Source organism: Macaca nemestrina, chromosome 12 (genome assembly GCF_043159975.1).
Source record: "Macaca nemestrina isolate mMacNem1 chromosome 12, mMacNem.hap1, whole genome shotgun sequence".
Lineage (NCBI taxonomy): Eukaryota > Metazoa > Chordata > Mammalia > Primates > Cercopithecidae > Macaca > Macaca nemestrina.
The window spans coordinates 21,911,554-21,939,369 of NC_092136.1; the positions used below are offsets into that span (position 1 = coordinate 21,911,554).

The following is a 27,816-nucleotide window of genomic DNA, read 5'->3' on the forward strand; positions in this document are numbered from 1 at the left end:
GATGTTTGCACAACAACAAAATTGTCTAGCAACACATTTCTCAGAATGTATCCCCATCACTAAGTGACATATGACTATATATGATTACAGCAATGAATTGATGGCAGTATCATCAGAATTCTCAGATTAAGGGCTCAGAAATCTCTTAATGAGAATATGCTGAAGAATGAAACTATGTAAAGTCACTCAGTACTGTGCATCTAAAAATTTGACTGGAATCTCTTTCAAAAGAAGACAGATAACTGTTGCACGTGTGTATCCATGTTTAAAATTGCCAACTCTGGGCTGATCTAAAAACCAGCATACCATAAAACTAAAAACAGTCTTAGAAAGGCCAGAATATGCCAGGTCTAGAGATTCTGAAATCTGCCTCATGTATATTGTCTTCCTTTTCCTGATTCTCCAGTTGTTGGAGTTTGTAATGGATACTGTTAGTGCACCAGGCAGATCCTCCCTTCTGGCACAGAGGTACTCAATCAATCCTTTCTTGCCAGGAGTGTTAACTGCTGCCAGTAACTGCTCTCAGCCAAAGGGGGGCTGCCTTGCTCCCCTGGGCAGTACATGTCTCTTGGTGAGGCCACACTCAGGGACAAAGGTTGGGCTCCCTTACCTCACTTAGGCATCTCTCTAGAGCCATCCTACATGCAGGGCCAATGGTATCAGCTACAACCTTTGCTACAACTGCATCACAGTTCGACTTCTCCCTCTGCTCGATTCTGCTTCTTTTGCTTCCTCACGGGTGCTATGCCTGAGAACATTCCTGAATACACCTCACATTCACGTGAACCAATATTGATACAATTAATGAAAGTCCATATCTTATTCAGATTTACTTACTTGTTACTGAATGTCCTTTTTCTGATCTAGGATCCCATCCAGAATATCATACCACATTTAGTCATCACGTCTCCTTATATGACAGTTTAAAAGACAACATTTTTAAATTGTGTATATCTTTTTATAAAAAGTCTATTTTCTAACCACACGCATAATAGCTTAACTGGGTATAGAATTCTAAGCAGGAAATCATTTTTAACAAAAAAATTTTAGACAACTCTCCGTTGTCGTCTAACACAAGTATCATTTTAAAATGTTTCACCATTCTTATTTCCCACCATTTCTAAGTAACCTGCTTTTTTTTGTCACTGGGGCTTTTACAATTATTACTTAGTCTATAGGACTCCATCATGAAAACGTACCCAAATGAGTGGGTGTTTTTCCATTCACTGGTGCTAGGCATTGGTGGGTCTTAAAATTCATGATCTTCAGTTCTGAAAAGTTTCTTATGTTAATTGTTTGATAATATCTGCCTCACATTTTTCTCTTCCTAGAATCCCTATAAATCGGAATTTGGACTTAATAGCTTCTCTATTAATCTTACTTTTCTTTTTGCTCTACTTTCCCGTAAATTTCTTCAACTTTATCTCCAAACCATCTATGTACTTTTTAAATGTAGGTTGTCAATTTTTCTGCTTTGAAGAATCTTCCATATTCTGACTGCTCTTTTGCACACTCTCACTCTCTTTCTCGCTTTTAACAGCATCTTGTTCTTATTATAGATCCATTATCTAATCTCTGAGGATATTAATTACAGTTTGTTTACACATTTACATTTTCTTCTACTCTTTATATTTTGTTCCTCTAAGTTCCTTCTTGATTGTTTTGGTCACTCTCATCTTGGCTGCATTAAAATATTGATTAAAGTTCATAGGTGAGGTGATTACACCGTGGCCCTCAATACAACTCAATCAATGGGCCAGTCGGCTTTTTCGTTGGGGAATCCACAAAAGTCAGTATGTGTCTCTTCTCTGGGGGCCCTTCAGTGTCTCTTAAAAAGCATTCCCTAATTTCCAGTCTTCCGGCTGCTGGGCAGTTATTAGTTTGCAGGTGTTTTACTTATCCTCTGTTCTCAGTCAGGTGTCTCATCTTAGGGCTTCTGCTGCTTAATTTCCCTGAGTTTCAAGCACATCTGCCCCATGCCTGTCTTTTGAGGTACCTGATACTTCCAATTCCTGTGCTGTTCTGGGATCCAAGGGACAAACCTGCTTGTTTCCCAATGGTGGCCCCACTATGAGGACTCAGGTGTCTGCTCTGGAAGTCAGTTACCACTCCACCACCTTTAATAGCTGTGACTGGGGGTGAGGGATGACAGAAGTTCCCTAGTTGCATCAAAATGGAGCTTTCCATTTCTTATTCATCTAACTTTTGGAGAACATTTCCAAGAGAAGAAAGGCCAAAAGTATTGCTACTTCATCATTTTAAAACTAAAAGCACCCAAGGTTCCTCTTAAGCATATTATACCAAAGTACACTAACTTTAGTTGAGAATGATGCTAAACACACTTAGAAAGATTTATGCCCAGCAAGAACATTTTTTCCTATCCCCTGTTAGCAACTATCAAATTTAAATGAAACTAAAAGCCTTCAGAAACTATTACGTGTATGACTATCAAGAATACAATGGTTCACATTCGATATTAGATATTCTATAAATTACCCACTTCATGGTTAGGACTTTAAATATAAGCAGAAACAATATGATTACATCGTACAAATATTAAAAATATAACCTCTGATATTTCAGATAAAAATATCATTTTTCCATTTTCTCATACTTCTCAAAACCAAATCCAACATTGCCCAGTTACATGTAAGTCAAATATTACCTCACAAGTAAATATTTTTCTGAGAAAACAGAAAAGTGCAAAAATTATTTATAGGCACACACACAAAAAAAAGCAAAACTGGAAATCCAGGGCCTCTTTTAGGCATCTCTATAGCACCACTGTAGTTCTACAATAATTAGTGTTATATACAGTGGTCAGGTAATGGGAGACCAAGTGTCATTTCCCCAGCAAAGGAAATGACAAAGCCTGTAGATCTACAAGTTGCATGATGGGTAATGTATTATATTTGCAATAACGTACAAACATACCCAAGTTCAAGCCAATTATGAAAGAACAACTCTTACTCAACAAACATGGAAAAAATTCAAATTTGTTTAAGACAGTGGGAACAAGGATTGTCCTGCTTTTGGTTTTAAAGGTATTTTCATGGGGCACAGTGGCTCATCCCAAAACTTTGGGATGCTGAGGTGGGAGGAATGCTTGAGCCCAGGAGTTCAAGACCAGCCTGGGCAACACAGTGAGACCCCGTTTCTGCAAAAAAAACCTCAAGAAAATTAGCCAGTATGGTGGCACACACCTAGAGTCCCAGCTACTTGGGAAGCTGAGGCAGGAGGATCCTCTGAGCCTAGGAAGTTGAGGATGAAGTGAGTTATGACTGTGGCACTGTACTCCAACCTCAGTGACAGAGTGAGACCCTGTCTCAATTAAAAAAAAAAAAAAAAAGATATTTCCTTTGCCTTAAAGCTATATATCTTCCAACAGTAGTAGCAGAGATAGCAGCTGTAGTTGGATAGAAAATCCCTCAGTTGCCGGGCACAGTGGCTCACACCTGTAATCCCAGTACTTTGGGAGGCCCAGGCGGGCGGATCATGAGGTCAGGAGATCGAGACCATCCTGGCTAACAAGGTGAAACCCCATCTCTACTAAAAATACAAAAAGTTAGCCAGGCTTGGTGGCGGGCGCCAGTAGTCCCAGCCGCTTGGGAGGCTGAGGCAGGAGAATGGAGTGAACCCAGGAGGCGGAGGTTGCAGTGAGCCGAGGTCGCGCCACTGCACTCCAGCCTGGGCGACACAGCGAGACTCTGTCTCAAAAAAAAAAGAAAATTCCTCAGTTACGTTCAATAATTTTTTATTTTTATAAAATAATAGTGTGATTTTCACTATTTTAAAATTAAACTATATTATCTGGGGAGTCAATTCATCATCATAAATTTTAGAAAGGTAAACCAAAGCATAACATCTCAAATCAAAAGTCTATTGATAGCTGCTTCTGGGGGATTAGGGAAAGATGGGAACGAGATTACTTCTTATCATTATTTTAACTCTTTGCATTTTTTTAACCATGTACATGTACTGCATTTTTTTTTAAGTCCTTTGCTACTATGAATAGAAAAATGGTGTAAACTGAGCCAGCAAACTCATCTACTCCAATTTCCCAAAATCAGGGTAGTATTGCTTAAATCAGTGTTTCTCAAGGCCACTTAAGTTTTCTTAAAACTGATTTTTTTTCTTAAAATTTAATAGAAAACTTGATTACTTAATTACTGTTTAATTACTACTTTTAAAGGACCATCAGTTTCAATTAACATAGACTATTAGTATAAAAAACATATGAATGTCAAAATTGAAAAATATTAATCAATGTGGTACCTAAGATCATCTCTTGGTTGATCTTTGGGAAACACTGATCTAAACACTCCCACCCTTATAATACCAATTTTCAATGAAAACCAAATAAAACAAAGACCAGTTCCAAGTCATCCAAATCAGAAGTACTGCTTGTTTTTTTGTGGTTTCTTAAAATGAAAAAACTAAGCATTCACAGCAACACTGAAATGATAAGATACAATATGCAAAAACTACCCTGGGGATGCCATCCTTCATGTGTTAAATGCACATCTGGACCAGATCCTGCTGGTTGCCTTCCTTAATACCCATTCTACCCTTCTTCCTTTGCAGGAGAATACTGATTTTTAACCCAGCATATTGTGGCCTGGAATAAAGACTTATATTCCAACCTCCCTACCAGCTAGCAGCGGCCATATGATTAATTTCAGGGAACAACATGAAATAAGGTTGTGAAGGACTTTGAAAAAGGTTGCTTAATGGAAGCTGACTTGGCAGAGAGAGGCCCCTTTTGCCCTTCATCTAGCGAGTTCTGAAGTGATGGCTGTAGCTGCAGCAGTCTCTTGAACCATGAAGTAATCTCAGGGTTGAAGCCATGGGCTAAGATAATGGAACAGAATCATAGGAATCAAGGTCCCTGATAACACTACTGAATTACCACACCATTTTAAAATCCCAATCATTTCTTCTTTTACTGTTTATCATAAGGAATCAAACATATACAAAAGTTCCAGTCTTTAAAGTGGGTGAAAAATAAATTTCTGTCTTATTAAAGTAACTATGATAGGCCCAGAAAAGCAAGTGTAAACTGTCAATAAAATAAATTATGAAAACAAAATAATATTCACATCATTATAAGAATATTTGCTCAAGGCATGTCACTGATATCATCCAGTCAATTCTCACAACTACTACCCCAATCTACGCTATCATCCCAAACACAAGGACTTGTGCGAGGAATCTTTCATCCCTCCTCACTCAATTCATGCTATGCACAGTTAAAAATTATCTTTCTCAAACACCATTTTTTCCCTGCCAAGAAGTTACATTTCCCTTTTGCCAACTATATAAAAACTGAAACACAAATTCATTCACTTCTTCCCATTGCTACCACCAAGAGCTACCATCATTCATCTCCTACAAGAACTACTGCTAACAGCCAGCACTCACCTGGTCCCGTTCTTACTCCTCTCCAATTCATTCTCTATATTGTAGCCAAAACAATCACTCCAAAGTGCAAATCTGAACTTCACTTCCCTGCCTAAAACCTGACACTGGCTTCCCACTCCCCTCATTCTTTATAAGGGCTTCCATGAGCTGACCTTACTCCTACCACTTTCCTCCTTCCGCTCAAGCATTCCCCAGTTGTGCTGAAATTTTTCCAGTTCCTCCAAGGTAACATGCTTTCTCTTCGCAAATGTTCCCTACACCTCCAACGTACCCTCTGCTATGGTTTTAATGTGTCCCTTCCAAGAGTCAGGTGTTGAAACTTAAGGGCCAATGTGACAGTGGTAAGAAGTGGAGACATGAAGAGGTGATTAGGCCATGAGATCTCCTCCCTAATGAGTGGAATTAAGCCCCTTACAAAAGAATCTTCATGAAGTAAGTGTTCCTTCAGCCATCTCGCCTTTCTGCCTTTTGCCCTGTGAGGACACAGCATTCCAAGGATGCAGCAACAAGGTGCCATCCTGGAAGCACACAGTATCCCTCTCCAGACAACTGAACCTGCAGGCACCTTGATCTTGGACTTCCTGGCACACAAAACCGTGAGAAAATACATTTCTGTTCTTTATGTATTTTATTACAGCAGCACAATGAACTAAAACACACTTCTAGCTGTGTTTCCCTCCCATCCTTGAGGTTTTCCAATTAAACCATCCGATTAAACCATTAAGCCTTCCTTGACCTGTAGACTAACTTAGAACCTCATACAGAAATCTCTGCCCCACAGTACTCTGCACTCCCCCTTTGTGAAAGCTGATCATGCCAGTTGGGTCATTCTTGTCATACCTGACTGAAACAGAGACAAGAATCCAGGGGGAAAAGTCCTTTGGGTACAAAACATTGCTCCAAGAATGTAATTCTCTGCCAGCCTGACTGCTGAACCTGCTGGCTGTAACCTGACAGCAGTTTTATCTATGCTTGCTGCAACTCTAGAACTAATTTTGTCCATAGCAGTTGCTCACCAATCAGGACTTGCCACTTCCCCAAACCCTTACCCAAAGCCAGTGAACTTTCTCAAAGAGCAATAGGTAATATTCTCCTTTTTATAAAACCTCTAGTTTTCTCTTTTTGCTTTGGAGAAAGTGCTTTTGGTTCATGCTGGAGACTCTCTGCTTTGCAAACTGATATTGCCAATAAAACTCTCTTTCCTACTATCTAGCCATCCTGGTGGTCCTTTGGACAACATCGTCATGACATTCATCACACAAGATTCCGTAAGAGCAGAGTCTGCCTGGGTCATCACAGTCTAACTGCTAGCACAGAACCTGGCAAAAAGCAGGTGATTAATGAGGTTTTACTGTATGAATGGATGAGTGAATGAATGAAGGGAGATTATAAAAGGAAAACTAACCTTTTATGACCCTACCCACTGCTTTTTCCCCACCTTATTTAGAAATAATTACACAACCCCTACACTCTTCAGCCTCCTCTCAATGTCAAGAATCAATTATATAAAAGTGAGATTTTCAAGAAATTCACATTTCTTGAAATTTTAAATTAAATTTTCAAGAAATTTAACATAAATGTTATGATAAATCTGTAGATTTGCACTTTCACAGAATTCTGAGGCTGTCCTTGAAAAGTAGTGATTTTCAGGGAACACCACACACTGGGGCCTGTTGGAGGGGGAGAGGGTGGGGGAGGGAGAGTATCAGGAAGAATAGCTAATGGACACTGGGCTTAATACCTAGGTGACAGGATGACCTGTGCAGCAAACCTCCATGGCACACGTTTACCTATGTAACAAACCTGCACATCCTGCACATGGACCCCTGAACTTAAAAGTCGAAGAAAAAAACAAGAGAAAAGTGATGATTTTCAGTGCTAGAGAGAACTACTTCACTCATAATGTGCCAGTGAAACATGTGAAAACATGTTAAATTACCAAAGTAGTGACAGTTCTTTTTTTTTTTTTTTTTTTTTGATATAGAGTCTGGCTGTGTCACCCAGGCAATCTCTGCCCACTGGAAGCTCCGCCTCCCAGGTTCATGCCATTCTCCCGCTTCAGCCTCCCCACTAGCTGGGACTACAGGCGCCCGCCACCACGCCTGGTTAATTTTTTGAATTTTTAGTAGAGACAGGGTTTCACCATGTTAGTCAGGATGGTCTTGATCTCCTGACCTTATGATCCGCTCGCCTCGGCCTCCCAAAGTGATGGGATTACAGGCATGAGCCCTCCCTGGCCTGACAGTTCATATTCTTGTCTCTAAGATTTGCTTCTTCATTTAACACTGGTGTCCTCAGATTCCATTTTGCTATGAAATACACGGATAAGTTAGGGTAGTTTTTAACAATACACAGAAAAAAGCTATATGGTATCACCCAGAACCATGTGGGTTGGGACAGTACAGATGACAGTCACGGGTAGCACTATAAGGTAGAGGAAGAAAAGAAGGAAAGGAGAAAAAGGAAGATTTTTTTTTTAAAAAGGCTTATGTCTTCATATACAAATATAACACCAGAACCCAAATTTACAAGCCTTTGAGAAGATGGAAACTGACAACTATAAAGAATAGACCAACTTGGCATCCAGAAGCGTCTAGCTTGCTACAGATTATATAAAATACTGGCAACTGACCAGGGCTCCACTTCCAGATTTTATACAGTCAACAAAAATACTTTAGTTTGTGTAGGTTAAAAATATTCTACTCTTTTTGTCCTCAACTTGCTAGGAACAGATATTTTTAGTAAGAACCCAATCAACCTTATCAAAATCAAACATCAAAAATAGACTAGAGCAACACTGGAAGCAAACTCACTATTTTTAGCTCTTCTGCCTATTCCCTGCCACTACCCACAAAATTCTGACTGTAAAGTCCGTGCCTAAGAGCTTAGTTATTCCAAGCAGTTTCCTTCTTGTGACCCCCTTTTTCCCCCCGAAAACCTGAATGCAGAAAACACTCGATTGATTAAAGATTAATACTGCCGCAATCCATGACAGCTGCCTTTCCTCTGAGGGTTTTGGGAGGAGGGTGGTAGGAATAGAAAATGATAGAGAGCTTGCATCAGTATTCCTCTTGGGAATCTATTACATGGAAAGAAAATTGCTATTTCAATCCCCTTTTGTTGCTAAAAATAGCAGTCTCAATTGATTCAGGCAAACAGTGTAGGGGCTTAGCAGTGCTGAATTTAGAAACCACAGAAGTCCCTGAGAGCAAATGCTAACGTAGTCTTAACACACACCAGCTCATATTTGACAAAGAACAAAGAAGAGAAGCATGCAGGGTGCAAGTTAATAAAACAGCAGCAACTTCCTCCATTTTTATTAAAGACAAACAGTGAAAGCGATGCAATATAAGACCACTCTAACTTGTTCTCCTAATCATATTATAAAAATAATTTTACAGAAAAATATTAGTTTATGCATACACCCAGATATTGTGGGCATTTTCCAAAACCCCATGGTATGAGGAAGCACACGTCTTTCTTCAAGAACAGTAGATTGCTATAGAAAGAAAATGCCCAGTTTACAAATGTCCTGTCCCAATATAGAGTCCCCTTTTTCCCACTGAGTCCTTTCAGGTTCCCCACTAAGCAGCCCTCTCTTCGACTCTTTACTCCCCTTATTTTGACCCAACCAGACACTGGAGACTGTTCTACTTGCCACTTAAAAAACTGGCAAACCCAAACAACAATAACAAAAATTCAAAGCATCTATAGGTCCAGAACAGAAAAACAAACAAACAAACCAACAAACAAAAACTGTGAAAAGCAAGACTTGCTTAAGGCAGTTGCTCCCCTGGGCCAACTTCCAGGCAAGGAATTCTTTCTGGTGGCCCCATAACCCCAAAATGGCTTCTGCCTGATTTTTTCACTTTATTTGGTTAACTAAAACCCCTTCCAAATAATGATTCATTTTGGTTAATGCCACATCCTCTTTAAAAATGCAAACCCATGTATAAGAATTAAAAGGTGATCAATCTTTATGCCTCAGTGTGATCTAACTGATTCAAACTACTTTGTGGCTTCCTTTGGGAATACCCAAAATGTGGGAGTAACATTTGAATCACAGGGCCTGGTAAGTCACCACAATGGAAAGGCTTTTGCTATTTTAGTGCAAATACAATATGAGAAGTGGTGAAGAACATGGACACTAAAATCAAACCAGCAAGGTTCAAGTGTAGATTCAAATCCCAACTCTGCCACCTCTATTTAACTTCTGTGGCTAGTTAATTTCTAGCAATAGTTAACCACTATTGTCTTGGTTTCTTCATTTGTAAAGTGAATACAATATTATCTGTCCCATAGAGTCATTGTAAAGATTCGATTGGGCTGGGCGTGGTGGCTCACGCCTGTAATCCCAGCACTTTGGGAGGCCGAGATGGGCAGATTACGAGGTCAGGAGATTGAGACCATCCTGGCTAACACGGTGAAACCCTGTCTCTGCTAAAAATACAAAAAAATTAGCCAGGCATGGTGGTAGGTGCCTGTAGTCCCAGCTACTCGGGAGGCTGAGGCAGGAGAACGGTGTGAACCCGGAGCTTGCAGTGAGCCAAGATTGTGCCACTGCACTCCAGCCTGGGTGACAGAGTGAGGCTCCATCTCAAAAAAAAAAAAAAAAAAGATTCAATTAAATGTTAATAGTAGCACCCACCATACTGGACTCCTTGCAAATTAAATGGAACAATGTATGCAATGTATTTAGCATGAGACCTGGCACATAAGAAATTCTCAATAAATGTTAGCAATTAGACAAGGTGTGCTAGAAAGTAGAGGGGATACAGAAGGCAGAGAAAAAGCTAACTAAGGTCAGCTATGAAACTACAGCAACAAAAGAAAAAGTAGGGAAAACAGACTTCGTCAAAACTAAAATTTTTTTTGTACATCAAAAGATATTATAAGAGAATGAAAAGACAACTGATATGGTTTGGCTCTGTGTCCCCACCCAAACTCATCTCCAATTATAATCCCCATATGTTAGGGGAGAGTCCTGGTAGTAGGTGACTGGATCATGGGGCAGTTCCCTCATGCTGTTCTCATGATAGTGAGTTATCAGGAGGTCTGATGGTTTAAAAGCATGTGGCAGTTCCCTCCTCGATCTCTCTCCTGCCGCCATGTAAGACATGCCTTGCTTCCCCTTCGCCTTCCACCATGATTATAAGTTTCCCGAGCTGTCCCCAGCCATGCAGAACTGTGAGTCAATTAAACCTCCTTTCTTTATAAATGACCCAGTTTCAGGTAGTTCTTTACAGCAGTGTGAAAACAGACTAATGCAACAACCCACACATAGAATGAGAGAAAACATTTGCAAATCATCTATATAATAAAGGTTTAGTATACAGAAAATATAAAGAATTTGTACACCTCAGTAACAAAAAGACGACCCAATTTTAAAATTGGGCAAAGGACTTGAATAGACATTTATCCACAGAGGATATACAAATGGCCAACAGGCATAAGAAAAAAGCTCGACATTATTAGGGAAATGCAAATCAAAACTACAGTGACACACTAGGTTGACCGTAATTTTTAAAAATGTAAATTAAGTGTTGGTGAGGATGTGGGGAAATTAAAGCCCTTGTACATTGCTAGTAGAAATGTAAAATGGTGCAGCCACTGAGGGCAACAGGTTGGGAGTTCCTCAAAAAGATCCACAGAATTACCAAATGACCTGGCAATTCCACTCCTAGGTATATAGCCCCCTAAACTGAAAACCTGTATTCAAAGAGAAACTTGTATATGAATGTTCCTAACAGTACCACTGCCAATAGCCAAAAGGTAGAAACAACTCAAATGTCCAACAAATGATGGCTGAATAAACAAAGTGTAGTATATCTATATAATGGAATATTATTCAGCCACAAAAAGGGATTAAGTACTGATACATGCTACAATGTGGATGAACCTTATATATAAACATCATGCTAAATGAAAGAAGCCAGACACAAAAGGTCATCACTGTATTCTATTTACATGAAACATCGAGAATAAATAGGTAAGTCCATAGAGAAAGAAAGCAGATTAGCAATTGCCAGGGACTGTGCAAGGCAGGATAGAGAGTGCTTAGTGGATATGGTGTTTCCTTTTGGGGTGATAGAAATGCCTTGAAACTAGATAGAGGTGAAAGTTGCACAATAGTGTGAATGTACTAAAGCCCCCTGAATCGTACACTGCAAAGTGGCTAATGGTTAATTTTATGTAATGAGAATTTTACTTGAATTTCTGAAGTGATTTTACCTTTATTTCCTTCACTTTAAGTCAATCATGAAATTTCACAGTGATATCTAGGGTGGGGGCAGAAGGAGGGCAGTGTTAAGAATCATCGGAGCTGTGGCCCAGTTGGCCCGTGGAGATGCAGGCAGGGTGGGCCCTCACTGGGGCAGCTGGAGGGGCATGGACTGCCCTGCTGGCAGGTAGGTGATGTTCTGAGAGCGAGAGCTGGTACACGATGTCCTCCACAGCTTCCAGCTCACACAGCTCGATCAGGCTGTCCCCTGCGGTGGCCAGTGAGTTGGTGATCAGCTCGGCTGCCTTGGAATCGCCCTCAGCAGACATGATGGCCGCCTTTTTCTGCTGCTCAGACTTTTCCACCACATATCTGGCCCTCTCTGCTTCCTGCTGAGCCACCTTTTTGGCTTCCATGGCTTCTGTGAACTCCTTCCTGAAAGTCAGATGTGTCAAGAACACATAGTCCAGGATGAACCCAAAGGTGGCTGCTCGCTCCGTAAGGTCATCACTCACCTGCCTAGAGACCAGCTCTCTCTGGGTGATTAGTTCTCCAGCATCAAAGTGTGCCACCACTGACTTGAGGATCTTGGTAGTGATGGGCAGCAGCACACGCTCGTCATAGTCCTCTCCGATGCTAGTGAAGATGTGAGGAAGCTGGCTAGCGACAGGCCGGAAGAGGATGCGCAGTGTGATGTTGACAATCTGTAAATCTTTGCTACCAGTGATGACTGGCGCATTACATGGTCGAGAATGACAAAGATAATTGGTTTCCGTACCCATGGGATGAGAAAGTGAGTCCCTTCCTCTACCACAATGTCCTGTACTCCATGGAATTGGTCAAAGATGACAGCTCTGTGCCCAGCATCCACATTATATAAGGCAGAGTTTACCACACCTCCTGCAATGGCTAAGGCCAGGCCAAACTTGCCAATGGACTCAAACACTTTGGCAGCGATGTTTTCTTCTGCTGGGCCCTCTCACACCTGCTTCCACTCTGACCTCCATGTGAATTCCCCCTAAACCTCTTTTTAAAAGTTACTAAAGATTAGCTTTTTATCAAAGGCTAGAAAAGGAAAGGAACAGAAATTGCTGTTTTGCTTGGTGTATCATTCCTTGAATTTGGGAAGTAAAACTAATCAATATATCACTCAATTTACACTACAGAATACAGAGAAACCTAAGTTTTGGCTGCTTCTATGGGTAGAACAGCCTTTTAAAATTTAAATCTAAATGTATCAAGTGCCTAACAGGTGCCAAACACAGTAGCAGATACTTTACAATGTCTGTTTTAATGGTCCCAACACTCTATGAGGTACAATCAGTAGTTGCCCAAACAACCCTAGGAGGGTGGTAGATAATAAGACCTGATTAAAGCATCTAATTTAACAGATGAAGTGACAATCTCAGAGAGGTTAAATGACTTGTCACTCATCACATCATAATCTGATCACCACAACATAAACCCAACGACACAATACAATATTTCTTTATAAACTAGGAACTACCTATAACAGACACATTTAGCAATAATGCACTGTGCATACACAAATACTCCAAAGAGTGGATTCCGTATTAATCTGATAATGCTGAATCCAACTTTATTTTTCATTATCTTTAACCAACATTTTAATTTCAAACGGTCCACCTGGTATTTCCCAAATATAACATGCCAGGGAATCAGTTTCATATTGTACTCAAGTCACTCTTCACCACTGAGAATGACATTTTTCTTTATTTCCCATTCCCATCAGCCACTTTTTAAATAACCTGAGGCTAGGCATTGTGGCTTACATCTGTAATCCCAGCACTTTGAGAGGCCAAGGCAAGAGGATTGCCTGAGCCAGAAGGTTGCGGTTGCAGTGAACTATGATCATGTCATTGCACTCCAGCCTGGGCAACTGAGACTGCCAATTAATTAATTAATTAATTAATAACTTGAACTTCAACTGAGTGCAGTGGCTCACATCTATAATCCCAAGCACTCTGAGAGGCCAATGCAGAAGGATCACTTGAGACCAGGAGTTCAAGACCAGCCTGGGCAACAGCAAGACCCTGTCTCTACAAAAAATAAAAAAGGTTAGCTAAGCATGCTGGCATATGCCTATGGTCCCAGCTATTCTAGAGGCCGAGGAAGGAGGATTCCTTGGGCCTAAGAGTTAAGAGGTAGCAGTGAGTTATGACGAGACCACACAGCACTTCATCCTAGATGACAGAGGCCCTGTCTCTAAAAAAAAAAAAAGATCCACCACTGACTGCAACCAATAGCCTGACTGCTGCCCCCTCATTTTGCAGTTTCAATGAAACAACTAACCAGCAGCATTTCTTCCTGATAAGAGATCACCAACCAGGGAGTGTGTATAGTCCATTCTCACGCTGCTGATAAAGACATACCCAAGACTGGGTAATTTATAAAGGAAAGAGATTTCATTGACTCACAGTTCAGCATGGCTGGGGAAGCCTTAGGAAACTTATAACCATGGCAGAAGGGGAAGCAAACACATCCTTCTTTCACATGGTGGCAGCAAGAAGAAGTACAGAGCAAGGGCAGAGGAGAGCCCCTTATAAAACCATCAGATCTCATGACAACTCACTATCAGGAGAACAGCATGGAGGTAACTGCCCCCATGATTCAATTACCTCCCACCAGGTCCCTCCCACCCCATAAGGGGATTATGGGAACTACAATTAAAGATGAGATTTAGGTAGGGGGGACACAGCCAAACCATACAGAGTGGTTCTGGCCAGTCTGCAGAGGAAGCACAGTAAACGTTTTCATGTGCTCTGCTTCATCTTTTGATGTCAGAAGACCAAAAACTCCACCCTGAGATCATGCTAATGCTGCCATTCTTTGGACATGGGTTCCATGCCATGGAAAGGTCTGAAGCTCAATTGCACATGGGCACATTTTCTCCTTCCATGAATATTCATGATGCCTCCTAGAGCTTACTGAACATACGTATTTGGCCACTCTGCCCAGCATAAATTCCTGTTCCCTTTGCCCCTCCCTGGAAGTGTCTGTTTCCGACTTCTGGTGGGAGGCTTTGCTTCCCAGCCTGTCAGGATGACCACCCTGCAGGCTGCAACCACTTATGAGAAATAAAGCTCTCCTTTCCAAATTTATGACCCTTTTCATTCTTCAGCTGACATGATTACATTAAAGATCTCCTTAGCTTATAAACAGTATGCAAACACACCAGTAGGACAATAGCGTCTACTACACAAGTGCCTTTGAAATACTGTATATAACTCAGGTTTAATAAAAGTGAAAGAGGTATAATGAGATCTACCTGGTAATTTCACTAGTTAACTTATCTTCAGTGGTCCACATTTATATCCACCAGGATAGATAAACATAAGGGAAGATCTAGTGTAGATTATTTGATTTATTTCAACCTAATTCATCCAGTTTAAGATTTTAGGCTGGGCGCGGTGGGTCACACCTGTAATCCCAGCACTTTGGGAGGCTGAGGCGGGCAGATCACCTGAGGTCAGGAGTTCAAGACCAGCCTGGCCAACATGGCGAAACCCTGTCTCAACTAAAAATACAAAAATCAGCTGGGCGGGGTGGTGCGCACCTGTAATCTCAGCTACTTGGGAGGCTGAGGCAGGAGAATTGCTTGAACCCAGGAGGCAGAGGTTGCAGTGAGCCAAGATCACGCCACTGCACTCCAGCCTGGGTGACAGAGCAAGACTCTGTCTCAAAAAAAAAAACAAAAAAAAAAAGATGTTAATAATATTCTTCATATAAGAAGTGGGTAAATTCTCCAAAAACAGAGACCCTGGATTTTATTCACTCTGTCTCTCCTCACTAAGAGATTTAGAAATGAGATTTAGAAAGCTATTCTCCTTTTAAGCCATCATGCTTATCACGGTAACACTATAATAAAGTTTGGGCCAGAGTCTCCTGGTGAATAATTACCTCTTCTTTAAGGATTAAATATATCTTAAAGGCACGTGTTTAAACATACTAATGCTGAGGCCCAGCACACTCCTAGGTACTTTACAACTAGGAGAAATCAAGTCAATTTACTTGTCATGCCTGACTCAGGCCTGGTCAAGAACTTCAAAACAGTCTTACCAAAAGATAGTTTAATAAACAATTTATTCATCTTGAAGACTGAAATAAATAATGGTAGCATCAACAACAAATGCGAGAAAAGAAAGGCAGAACGCTCATCTATTCTCAACTAATTTTTTTTTCTCATCCCTGAGAAGTCAAAACCATGGAAGCTCAACACAATTCCTTCTTGTTATACAACATCCAGCTGGATCCTCTTTCTACTTTTTGGTAAACCCCTAGACTGCCAATAAAATGATGTTAAACAACTTAATGACTAATAGACTTTTCAAAACGAACACTCAGTGAAATTCACTTCCAACTAAATCTTTTTAAAGGGGTTTCATATAATCCAACACAATTTTTCTCAGTTACAGAGATTATACGCTACATAAAATAGTGGTGGATTGACCAATAGTCAGAAAATCTATTTTCTGGTCCTGGTTCTGCTAGTTAAATCAACCTGGACAAGTGGTTGATATTTCTGAGACTTAGTTTCAGCATCTTTACAATGTAGTTGCAAACTAAATGAATACCCAAGACCCTATGAGTCCACGACTACGATGAATATAAAATCACAGTAATGACTTCTCTCATCTTTAATTTCTTAAAAAAAAAAAAAAAAAAACCCACACATCCACAAGTTTTAGGAACAGTATAAGTCAAGTTAGAGCTGTGATTTAAAATAATAAGCCTACAGTTGGCTCATCTTCAAAAATTTAAAATAGAAAGTACATGAATAACTGAATTAAAAGAAAAACACTTTTTATTATTTTTACCTTCTCTCCCACAGACTTTTAACAAGAAAAGAAGAAACCTTGAGGCTAGTTTCTATGACTTTTACTTCTTCTGTGAACCCATAGGTGGAAGTGCTAAAGACTGGTGAAATAACTTTCTGTTTATCATTTGAAGTTTGTTTTATTCAACTTCTTAGCTAAGCTACCCTTTCAGATGCAGCAGATGGGCAGCAGGTACAGCTGACTGTGAGCTTCACGGAATCAAAGAAAGCATACTTTCCTCCCTTCAAGAAGCTACCTCTCATAAGTAGAACTTTTAATAAAAGTCTGATTTAAATGTCCTCTTATGTACTTTTCAGTGATTTCATTTACTTACTTACATGGCTTTTTATTCTACCAACGCATCATAGAAATTTCCTGGTCTCTAGCAAAAGTTTAAATGTAAATTATTTAACAAAGTTTCACTGTCTGGACTAGAGCTCAAAGAGAGAAAAAACAACTTCTCTGATGTCTAAAGTTATAGTTGTGCTGTTACTGACCTACTCACATACTTTGCAATTAATTAATTAAAAAATTAATACCATCTGCTATTTAGCATTTTGAAAACACCTTCAATCCATCACAAGATTAGGACACCACTAAACATATAAACTTAGTATCTTATTAAATTCTATTAGATGTACAATAGTCCTCGTTTTACTTAAATTGTCATTGATCTTTAAGATAAAAGGACATCTGAAACAATTCTTTAAATGTCGTAACTTTCTATGCCGTTTGCTGGCCCTTGCTAACTTACTACTCTATTGTCTTTCCCTTTTAGTTTGTCAGAATGAAAAAGATCTTTAAGATGCTGGTATGTGGCAGCACTGTTTACAATACCAACATTGCAACCATAAGGGGCCACTAAATACATTATAATATGTAATTATAGAGCATATATAGCACATATAATAGCATATAGATATAGTATATAATTGTGGTGCATACTAATCTTTTATACCCATATCTGTATCTATATTATATAGCATATCTATATTACATATTATAGCATATCAATACAACAGAACACAATACAGTTATCAAAAATTATGGCACCAAAGAAGGGTGACTGGCAGTGAAAACTGTCTATGATACACAGCCCAGTGAAGAAACAATGGATTATTTTTAAAATTAACAAAAATTAACTATTTTTGTTTTAACAATGTTTATTTCTCCAGAAGATCTTTAATTGAAATTTCTAAGGATCATCACCTAATGATGAGTCAAAAGAAGCTTACCAATAATCTAGTTCATAAATAATCCAATTCCCAGATACAGTGGGAGGAGTAACAAGTACAGTAGCCATTTTTTGTATTGGGAAAAAAATGTAAAGAATCTAAAAGAGCCACAGACCAAAAAGTTGATGGTAGTTACCTCTAGGTAGAGGAATATAAGTAATTTTTCTTTTCTTTTCTTTTCTTTTCTTTACTTAGCAGAATTTTCTAATTTTTCTATAAGTAAATATATTTCTTGTATAATGTTTTTATAGTTTAAAATTCAAATAAAATTATATTCTGTATATTAGTTAAACAGAATTGGGCCGGGTCCGATGGCTCATGCCTATAATCCCAGCACTTTGGGAGGCCGAGGCGGGCGAATCACCTGAGGTCAGGAGTTTGAGACCAGAACGGCCAACATGGTGAAACCCCGTCTCTACTAAGAATACAAAAATTAACTGGGCGTTGTTGCAGGCATCTGTAATCCCAGCTACTTGGGAGGCTGAGGCAGGAGAATTGCTGAACCCAGGAGGCAGAGGTTGCAGTGAGTGGAGACTGTGCCACTGCACTCCAGCCTGAGTGACAGAGTGAGATCCAGTCTCAAAAAAAAAAAAAAAAAAAAACAGAGTTACACTATGCAAGCCCCCATGTGGTTACTGCCACAATTGAGATGTCTGCTTAATTCAGTTAGCATGTAAAGCCTAGGACAGAAAAACACATAAACTCAAGTTTTCTAGAAATGAAACAAACAAAAAAGGACCAAACCTACTCTACCACCTCGGGAGAAAGGGGAGGCCACTGCCCACTATACATTACTGGCATAGTTCATCTCTCCCAACCTGAGATCAAGAAGTACACTGGCAAAGCAGAGGGAAAAAGCTCTGATTAAAAACCAAAATGGATTAAAGGGTAGAAAGAGGGTGCATTATTGTGTTTTTTTTCCTACTGCTTTACCATAACACCAAGTACTTGGAGAAGGAGAGTTGTAAAACTCAGCATTAAGAGATGGTGGTTTGTCCTATGATGGGAATTTATATCAACAAAATGCCTTATAAGCCAGGTACGGTGATGTGTGCCTATAATCCCAGCTACTCAGGAGGCTGAGGCAGGAAGATCAGTTGAGACCAGGAATTCAAGACCAGCCTGGGCAATACAGCAAGACTCTATTAAAAAAAAAAAAAAAAAAAGCCTTATATTCATGAGTTATTTTTTAGCATGCTCAAGATTCAAACAGAATCAAAGTTCATACAAAGTTCCCTCTAAACTGGGACTTCCCTGAAACCTTCTAAACTCAAGATTTTATTTAAATATAACACAGCCACCTTTGGTTAGTTAGCTGATCCCAATAACGTAAGAGTAGCTTGGGAAACACCTAATGAAAATCACAAGGACTGCTGTAATATTTTACATAGAATATTGTCTGATGGAATCTAACATTCCTTCTGACAAGGGCTACTCAGTCTAACAGCACCAGCAAGGCCACATTCAGTTTCAGGAGGCCTCTTGGCCTGTGATGCCTCAGTCCTTTCTATCATATGCTATCTGACTATATAATTGTCTCCTTCACTGAAAATGAGCATAATGTTGTACCATGACTGAATCCTTAATATAAAGTGTATTTAAGTAAGTTCACCCTTTATGTGATAACTCTGGTCTCACATTTATACTACATAAATAACATGTATTCTTTGAATTATTACCTAAAGCAAACTTTCCCAATTAACGGAAGCCTTCAAAATTTTTTTAGAATGCAAGTACTCTCCATGTCCCCCTGGCCTCCACTTTGGTTATTTTTATAAATTTATATTTTCTTACACCACGTTTTAAGAGTGGACCATACTTGTATTTTGACAGGGCCGGCAGCTTCTAATTAGAGATAGAATGTGTACATGAATACAGACAGAAATTTTAATAGGCAGCACATATCATAATATTTGTTCTATAAGAGCTATTTAGACACAACCTAAATGTGCTTGAGAATTTGGTCCATTTGAAAGCTCATGTTGAAATTGGAAAATTCTTCTTTCATTTAAGAGATAACCAAGTAAAGAAACAAACAACAAAAGACACTCTCCTTATGAGAAAAGGATTCTAATGGTCCCTGCTGGGTAAGATATCTGCATGATGCTTAGCATCGGAAAGCCTGTCTCTGAAATATGATAAAGCTCTGGACCTGATCTCATCTAATGGTAAAATTCTGCCAGAGTTGTGGAAATTGTGGGTAACTGTGTTTAGATGAGCCATCTCAAGCCCTTACTAACGCTCTCAATTTCTCCTTTCTTCCTTTGCTCGGGCTTTAGGGGTTCAACCTACTTATATTCCCTGACCATTTCCTCACCCACTCTATCCCCTGGACTACGGAATGAGAGGCTATCTCTCCAGCTACTTCTTCTCTTATTGTCCTTAGAGACAAATAAACCTGGCCAAGTTACCAAACTATCTAAATTTACTTATCTGTAAAATGAGAATAGTATTAGTACTTAACTCAGAGATTAGGATATGAATACCAAATCCTTAGACTAGTGTGATACATAATTAGCATTATGTAAGCGTCAGCCCATATGCTTTTATTATCGTTAGTATTAAGTATTTAGAACAACATTTGATTTATAAGCACTACTACATATTACTATCACTATTAAGTACTTGATTGTTAACTGTTACATAAAGTGAAAATAACATGAAATTTTTTACTTTAGAAATCTTAGAAAAATCTTGCATTCATGGCTCCTGACTACTTGATGACCAACAAAGCACTGTTGCCAAAACTGCATTTTGAGATGGCTCAAAATGGCTCCTCCATTGTTCTCATATCTGTTCCTCTGTTGTGTCTTTCTCTCACCTAGCCTCATTTATTCAAACTCTGTTGTTCCCTTATGGCCTAACTTAAATGGGCCCTCCTTCACAAAGCTTTCTATGAAGCCCATCTTCTAACACAGTAATAACTTACTATTTTCATATTACATTGTTTTGTTTGTTTTTGCCTCTCTCCCCAATTAGAATGTAAGCTTCATGAGGACAGGAATAACTGCATTTTGTTAGTGGATGAATCTTTGTGCCTAGAACAGTACCTGGCATATAGATTATCGATAAAAATTGTTGAATAATTAATATTCAATCTGGTCTATGTCAGACTTGTTAGATTAATAAATCCTTATCTGTTTAAGCCACCATAGTTGTTATTCTGTTACTTACAGCTGAAGACATTCCTGATATTAAAGCATTATAGAATATGCACAGAATATTTATTATCCCCATCATTGTTATTCCTGTTATTATTAATTAACCAGCATTTATTATGTGCTTACCATGTGCTAGGCATGATGTTCAGTATTTTTAGCAGCTTGTTAAATAAGCATCATCTTTTTTAACCTTTACAGTAATTTCTGAGGTACATACCAATTTTATAGATGAAGAAACTGAGGCTCAGAAAAGCTGAACAGTTTGCTCACGGTAACAAAACTAGGAAATGACTAGCATAAACTATAAACGCAAATTTCTGGCTCCAGTACCTATACTCTTACCTAGTATGCTGTACTGCCATGTCTGTGAAATATACATAGAAGTATTTTCCTCTTAAAATAACTATAAGCTCTACAAGTCAGAAGTCCTATTCTCCAAGCCATGGTATCCACCAAGGCAATTAATATTTTGGGCCCTCAAGTAACTACTCAGTAAATATTTGTTGCAGAGATAGACAAGTGAATACCAATCCTGCTCTGGGAATCTGAGTTTTTATAAAAATAAGACATGAATATACACTGTTTAAAAATTAATTTACTGTATTCACAAGTATGTGCCCCTAGTTTCTCTTGATTGCAGGAATTTTTCCTTCTGTTTTGGTTATATTTGTCACTCAGGCATCTGGAATCAAAACATCACCTCTGCTATGGTCTGAATGTTTGTGTTCCCCCAAAATTCATAGTTGAAACCCTAACCCCCAAGGTGATGGTACTAGGAGGGGGCATTTGTGGATGGTTGGGTCACGAGGACAGAGCCCTCATGAATGGGATCAGTCCTCTTTTGGAGGTCTGAGAGAGCTCATTTGCTCCGTCTGCTATGGTAGGATACAGTGAGAAAGTACCATTTGTGAACCAGGAAACAGTCCCTCACCATATACCAAATTTTCCAGGACCTTGATCTTGGACTTCACAGTCTTCAGAACTGTGAGAAATAAATTTCTGTGGTTTATAAGCCACCTGGTTTACGGCATTTTGTTTTAGCAGCCCAAACAGGCTAAAACAGTCTCCTAACAAATTAAATAACTGGTGCTCTACGTATTTAAAGATAATGGTGGATTTATTTTCAATACATGGCTTTCTGCCATATATGGTAACCCCTAGGCCCTTAGGCAGCTATTTTTTTATGCAAAATATTTTATGCCAGTCCCTTGTTGGGCAAGACAAGTAAATAAATGAAAACACACACACACACACAGCATACACATACAAATGTAAAAACATATATGGAGAAGGCAGTCAAAAACTGACTGCATCCATGAAGAGAATCCCCAGTGCATGCATTTCTCTTTTCCTTATCTTCAGCTTGGTGATCTATAACAGCTTCCCATATCAGACAGTAAGCAGAGATGTGTAAGCAGATGCAGATAGATGAATGAACTGGGTGATGCTGAAAAATCTGTGAATTGAAGCATCTAATACATGAATTGAAATAAAAAAAAAATTCTCTTCCTCCAAATAGTTGTATGAACAAATCAAAAGGAAAAGAAGAGTTGGAGGGAAAATGAGACAAAGAACAAAATCTGGTCTATGTGACACATTTATAAAACTGATGCCCTGTCAGCAAGACACTGATGAATATTTTTGCAGGATAAAAATGGCAACGCAGGTCTAAAAATAAACCACTGCTCTGCAGACCTGTCTGGTTCAGCTACACCACTGGAATATAAACATCCTCACTCGTACATTTTGATTCAAGGTTTCACAAAGAAGGAAAAACTGAACGTTTTGTTAGTAAGACAAGAAATTTTACATGGTTATAAATCAGTTATGTTCTCTACATAATATACACTGAATTTAAGTATAATGATTTTCATTTTCTAAACAAGTAAAATAAATGGTAATGACAATATGCCACTAACCTTTTATAAAAGACTATTTCCTTCCAACCCAATTATAATAAAATAAAATAAATATAAAATAAAATTATAAATTATTTCTAATTTGACGTGAATGGCAGATCTAGTCAAAATGCTATCTCAAATGGCTCTTGAAAAGGGGTGAAAACTCTATTATCTCATCTTGCATCCGAATTTACAATAAAAGTTACTACCTAAAATGCAAAAGTGAATTTACTATCCTTTACAAGTAGCACTGTAATTCATCAAGTCTATTCACCTTATTCAATCTTGCCTTATGTTACGATCTTGGTCTTAAATAGTGATTTCAATTCTAAGAGTTACAAACCTCTGGAAGATTCTCCCAGAACATTCGGATGACTATCATGCCACCTTTTTTTAATAGTAAAACTGAATTAATTCCCCATAACAATAAAATGTGAATAATAAATTACACTTGATCCTTTATGACCACACTGAATTGGAATAAATAGAAAATTAAAAATGACCATCCTGCTTCTACCCGCGGCCACTAGTCTATTCACAGCACAGCAGCCAGGGCATCTTTGCAAAAAGTAAATGACATCACATCACTACCCCTGTTCAATTCCTTCAGTGAGTTCCCATTACTCAAAATAGCACACCACCATGGCAGGCTAATTCTTAATTTTTTTTTTTCTTGTTGCCCAGGCTGGAGTGCAATGGCGCGGTCTCAGCTCACTGTAGCCTCTGCCTCCCAGGTTCAAGCAAGTCTCCTGCCTCAGCCTTCCAAGTAGCTGGGATTACAGGCGCCTGCCACCACTCCTAGCTAGTATTTTTGTATTTTTAGTAGAGATGGGGTTTCACCATTTTGGCCAGGCTGGTCTCTAACTCCTGGCCTCAAGTGATTGGCCCATCTTGGCCTCGCAAAGTGCTGGGATTACAGGCGTGAGCCACCGCACCTGGCCAATTCTTAAATTTTTTGTAGAGACAAGAGCTCACTGTGTTGACCAGGCTGGTCTTGAATCCCTGGCCTAAAGCAATCCTTCCATTTCAGCCTCCCGATGTGCTGAGATTATAGGTGTGAGCCACAGTGCCTAGTCTCACTGCCTAATTCTTGACAGCAGATGGCTACACATTAAAATATAAATACATCCTCCAATATACATCTGTATACTTCCTCCATTGCAGCTGGTTTGCCATCCAAGTAATGGCAAAGTCTTCTAATGGAGAGAAACAAACAAACAAAAAACATATAAAGAGCTGTAAGATAAAAATAATTTCATTTTAGGAATTTTCATTTTCAACCTTATTTTTGTAGTAGGGTCACAAAGTTAAGAGAAAACTCTCAATTCCCACTTCGAGCTTGCTCCTCTGTCAGAACTCCCCATGGGACTACCCATTTATTCAGTTGCTCAAGCCAAAAGCCTCAAAGTTGGCTTTGATTCCTCCCATTCCCATATCCCATATCCAATCCTCCATAAGACCTGTCTACTCTCTCTAACACATACCACGTATTACCACTTCTCACTCCTAAAAGTACCATGCCCTGGTTCATTTATACTTCCCCTAGATGACTGCAAGCCTCCTTAACAACATCCTACTTCCACCTTTTGCCACTAGTCTATTTAAGCAGCTACAGACATCTTTGCAAAAAGTAACTGACGTCACATCCTTAGCCCTGTTTAATTGCTTCAATGACTTCCCATTACTCAGAACAAGATCTCAAGGTTTTTTTATGTCCTACAGGATCTTTCATGACCTCATTCATGCCCCTCTTCTACTACCATTTTCTCCTCTTATACTCTCAGCTTTGCCTTTCCTCAAACACCCCAAGCCCAGGTCCACCCATGGGTCATTTCACTTGCTTTTTCCTCTGCCTGGAACATTCTTTTTGGTTTTTGAGATGGAGTCTCGCTCTGTCACCCAGGCTGGAGTGCAGTGGTGCGATCTTGGCTCACTGCAACCTCTGCCTCCCAGGTTCAAGCAATTCTCCTGGCTTAGCCTCCCGAGTAGCTGGGACTATAGGCATGTGCCACCATGCCCAGCTAATGTTTTTGTATTTTTAGTAGAGATGGGGTTTCACCATGTTAGCCAGGATGGTCTCGATCTCCTGACCTCGTGATCTGCCCACCTCGGCCTCCAAACGTGCTGGGATTACAGGCGTCAGCCACCACGCTCAGAATGCCTGGAACACTCTTACCCCATGTTTGGCTCCTTCTCACGCTAAGGCCACTCAATGTCATGTCTTCAGAGAGGCCTTCCTGACCACCCTAACTAAAATATCCCCATCCCAACCACCCATTTACTAGTTACTTTCTATCCCACATTCTTGCTTTATTCCACTTCCATGTGCAATTACATTATTTATCTTGTATTATTGTCCATCTTCTCCTACTTGAATGTAAGCTCTATGACTGTCTTGCTCATCACCATATTCCCTTAAAAAGCTAACATATAAATTAATAATCTACAGCAGCAAAAACTGCAAACTCAAATACCTATAGGAGCCAGGAGGTCATGAAAGTGAGTAAATCAGGCAATTTCCAGCTAATATGGAAATGAAGGCCCAACACAAAAACAGCTTGCTATTTTTCAAGAGAGACCTGATATACAACCTTCTAGATAAAATCTTCCAATTGTTTGATGATAAATTATGTTTTTTTTTTTTTCATTAAAACTCTACCCGACCGGGCGCGGTGGCTCAAGCCTGTAATCCCAGCACTTTGGGAGGCCGAGACGGGCGGATCACGAGGTCAGGAGATCGAGACCCTCCTGGCTAACACAGTGAAACCCCGTCTCTACTAAAAAATACAAAAAACTAGCCGGGCGAGGTGGCGGGCGCCTGTAGTCCCAGCTACTCGGGAGGCTGAGGCAGGAGAACGGCATAAACCCGGGAGGCGGAGCTTACAGTGAGCTGAGATCCGGCCACTGCACTCCAGCCTGGGTGACACAGCGAGACTCCGTCTCAAAAAAAAAAAAAAAAGAAAACAACTTTACCCAAGCCAAATATACCACATCTGTGAGCCAGATACATACACAGGCTACCACTTGTTAACTTCTCACCTATAGTAAATCTTCCACGTTTAAACTTACTAGGTGCAATAGATTATTCTAAAGATGACTGTTAAGTCATTCCATTCCACATGCTCTTTTGCAATGTGAATTTGCCATTCCTCCCATCAAGAGATGGAATCTATTTTCCCTTCCTTGGATATGTGACTTGCTTTGACCGACTTGCTTAAGGGAAGTGTCAAACAATCTAAAATATGCAGCATTGGTTTTGGGACCTGATGGCAGGCAGAGGCTGAAAAAGTAGAAAGTCAGTTGTTAGCAAAGGCCAAGAAGAGCCATGAGAAAATTGCTATTAGATACAGGACAGACAGTGACTCATGTTACATAGTGGTGGAATGTTTGGCAAGACTGTTGTCTGCAATAATATTTACCTAATTTAATAATTACATAAGAGAGAATATTTACCTAATTAACTTATCGACTGGCTAAAGATATTTCCAGGTAGAACACTGAAAGTTAAGTGCCAATTGGCTTCTTTTAGCTGCATATGATAAAGTACGGGGAAGAGAGAAATAAACTAAAGAAGGACCTGTTTAATTTTTAAGCAGAATTTAGAGGAAGTAAAGGGGGCCCAAAACAGTCTCTACAACTGGCAAAAGATCTGGAATTTAAAAATGGTCTCTGGGGAGATACCAAATCAGAGGTTTGTCCATAAGATCTTTTGCTGAGACCTTGAAAATATAGACCCTTCTCATCTATACAAAGGAACTTCTAAGAATCTTAATGACCTTTTCTTCAACAGACAGATCCAAAGTAAATACAGTTCTGTCCTGGAAAGGGATTATGAATGTGGCTTCTGGGACATAGAATCAATCCCTAACAACATTCATAGAAAACTCTCAAAGTTTTAAAGAAAACTATAGTACTAAAAGTACCACCAGTTTGGACTAAGAGGAAGAAACAGTTCAAAATGGGAGAAATAAAATATCTGTGGGTTCCCAACTTCACATAGGTAAGAAGCAGGTTGAAAAGCTACTCAGCTACAAATATGACCTATTTCTTATGAAAAAGAAAAAAGGAGGAGAAAGCCAAGAGCCCAAAGGGTAGAGTTAATAGTCTTACAAAACAATGTACTAGGGAACAACTCTCAAGGACCAGAACTGGACACTATTCAAGGTGTGTGTGTGTGTGTGTGTGTGTGTGTGTGTGTATATATATATATTTTGGAAGTCCTTGTCCTTTACTGGGCAAGGAGTGAGGGAAGCAGATAGACCGGTTGGACATAGTAGGTGGGTATATAAGGACAAAATGCTACCTGAAAGCCAGCCAACCCACACTCCCCGAAATGGAGGCTAATACCCTTCAAACTCTGGGCATTGGTTGTCTTCCAGGGATAAAAGATGGAGCTCTTGTAAAGCTTCTTGTTACCCTCAACCATGGAGGCAGGTTCTGAGCTCTGGTTTTCCTACAACACTAACTCTAGTCACATAGATCTCTGGAGTGATCAAACATTGTGGAGTGGCAAGGTGAATGTTCCAAAAGGATAAGTAAAACAGGAGTCTTGACCAAGCCCTGTCACAATGTCAATGCCTGTGTATGGCCTCCCAGCCCAACCAGAAATTGACAGAGGCATGTATATGGTGAAAGGATATACATATATTTAGAATTAGCCAGCTGGACTCCATTTAGATGATCCCAGTTTCGTTGGCAACATCCACAGCACTGTAATCAGGAGCCAGTCCAACATATGCCACCTTCTCTCCATCAGGCTGAATCAGGGTGTTGACCTTGGCCACATCCATGTCATAGAGCTTCTTCACAGCCTGTTTGATCTGGTGCTTGTTGGCTTTAACATCCACAATGAACACAAGCGTGTTGTCGTCGTCTATCTTCTCCATGGCAGACTCAGTGGTCAGCGGAAACTTGATGATAGCAGAGTGGTCAAGCTTGTTTCTCCCGGGGGCGCTCTTCCGAAGACACGTGAGCTGCCTTCGGAGTCGCGGTGTCTTGGGCCACCGGAAGGTGTGTGTCTTGGGCCGCCGGAAGGGGCCG

At 39.7% G+C, this 27,816-nt stretch overlaps 1 protein-coding gene and 1 pseudogene across 2 annotated transcripts in view; both read right to left on the reverse strand.

Moving 5' to 3' along the window:
- Positions 1-27,449, reverse strand: LOC139357466 (prohibitin 1 pseudogene; annotated as a pseudogene).
- LOC105471607 (hydroxysteroid 17-beta dehydrogenase 12) overlaps positions 1-27,816 on the reverse strand; it is a 168,668-nt gene that overhangs the window by 104,435 nt on the left and 36,417 nt on the right. The window lies entirely within an intron of this gene.